The sequence below is a fragment of the Diachasma alloeum genome, unplaced genomic scaffold (assembly GCF_001412515.2).
Source record: "Diachasma alloeum isolate Michigan unplaced genomic scaffold, Dall2.0 Dall_scaffold_01355, whole genome shotgun sequence".
Classification (NCBI taxonomy): Eukaryota; Metazoa; Arthropoda; class Insecta; order Hymenoptera; family Braconidae; genus Diachasma; species Diachasma alloeum.
The window spans coordinates 1,024-3,329 of NW_021681458.1; positions in this window are offsets into that span (position 1 = coordinate 1,024).

Genomic DNA, 2,306 nt, shown 5'->3' on the forward strand with positions numbered 1-2,306 from the left:
CGACGTCGGCAAGCCGTTCGGGGTTTCTCCGCGCTTTTGAAAATTCATTCCTCCGTTCCTAACTGAGATTACGAAATGAAACCCATGTCATTTATTAAAAATGCAATTCTCAATCTGTAGACTTTGGTTTCATTCATTCATCTCAATGAGGGAGGGGAGAAATTAATTTTTGAATGAGAAAAACTTGTTCGGAGTTACTGCGCGTTTTGAAAATTCATTCCTCCTGTCCTAATAGAGAATAAGGGAATGAAACAACTGTCATTTATTGACAATATTATTCTCGGTCGATAGATTTTGCGTTCATTCCCTGTTCGCAATTAGGTGGTCGGCGGGGGGGGGTGTGTGAGAAATGAATTTTCTAATCGGGGGAGCCCCTCCGCGCTCACTCGACGCCGGAGAACCGTTCAGGGTTACTCCGCGCTTTATAAAATTCATTCCTCCGCTCCTACTAGAGTAGGATAGAATAGAATTTCCCGAAGATTCCAAAAAGCTTCATTGTTCTTCGTGCATGAAAAATAGGATTCTTGGGGAAACTCCTTGCGATCGCAAGACTTTTACCGATTTATTTTTCTCCGTGTGACGTCCGTATAGAAGATCAAAAAATCAATTTAACAATGGGATAAATGGAGTGAAGAGAAAAACGTGAATATCTCGGAAATTAGATGCGATAAGATGGACCCTTTTCACGTGGACGTACACATATAATTGGACTGAAATTTATAGAAATTTTTAATTTGCAATGACGAAATTCCTTGAAATTTCCGTATTACGGCAACGCGATAAAAATTCCCAATAAGTGTTCCCGGAATTTCCGCGAAAATATTACTGAGACCTACAGACATCATTCCTGAATTCAAGACTTTCCTTTGATTTTCAGGATCATGTCACTGGAAATTTTTTACAAAATGACTTAATTTTAACATTGCTTGCTCATTGCATTTCAGAAATACAGCTGCCTAAAAAAAAAACATCGATTCCTAGGAACGTCTTTTTTGTTCTCGGTAAATACAGACAACAGAGAAATGTCAGAGTGGAATTCCCTGATTTTTTTTCACTCTCGATTAATTTTTTAAAGATTCAAATTGTTACTTGATTCATTCACATCGTTCCATTCCATCGGGAGATATTGTCGATNGATTGGAGACAATTTTTTATGGTCACTGAAGGAGGCAAACCATTCATCTAAATCTCGCAATAATCTGCGAAAAATCTTATTTATTAATCTATTATTATTGAATTAATCCCATTATGTGTAGATCGCTGGAGAACAACGAAAACTCGCACTCGTTAAGTTTGGCGGTGGACGGGCACGTTCCAGGGATACGAGATGACGTCACGTTTTGAAATCGGTCAGGTCAGAAAAAAATGAGTCATCTGACGGTCATGTGACGTCATTTTTTCTCAGGTCAGACATTCGGTCACACTTCCTGATGTCATTCTACAACCAACTAGCTAGATGTAAAATGACCGTCAGAAATGTCTTTGTCACAAAAAGTTGTCACATTTTTTTGGATAATTCAAAATTTCATGTTTATCATTTTTATTTGAATGCCTTTATTGCATTTTTAAACGAGTTCTAGTTCAGTTATGAAACTTCTCACATCTTAAATTTGCCATTTTCAGTCTTCTATATTTGTTTCTCTTCAATAGTTTATGCTTTTATAAACTAAACGAAAAAATAACGTCAATCATTTGGCTCTCTTCAGTCTCCTTTCAGGAATACTAGTGTAAAGAAACGAATACTTTGTGCAATTTAAATGCACAAATCAAATAACAAAGTATATAATCCATGTCAAGAAAAAAAAAGTAAAATTTAAATGATGAAAGCAGATGAGTTTAGTCAGAACTTTCAGCCTCTTCTTCTTCTTCATCATTGAACAGGGCAAACTTAGCGTTCCTATTTTTTTCGCATTTGAACACGATAACATATATTTTTTGTGGAGTGGAAACAATCGCGATACTCATGCCAATTCTCCTGATCGTGAGTCAAGGCCGTTATGATTTGCGAATTTTTGAATTTCAAAGTGGTGACACCTGGGGGGACACTAGCTAGATGGAATGTGACGGTCAGATGGTAAAATGGTCACAGATTTGTCAGATGACCAAAAATTGTCATCTTTCCGTCGGTCACATGACCGTCACTGACAGTCATGTGACCGGTCAGTGACCGGTCAGGTCATTTTCTCGCATCCCTGTTCCAACGCGACGGAGACGACAATGAGTGGGAGCGAGCGCGATACATATTCCTTTCTCACTCAGGGGGGGAATAAATATATATAATCGAACATTACTATAGTAAAAAAAAA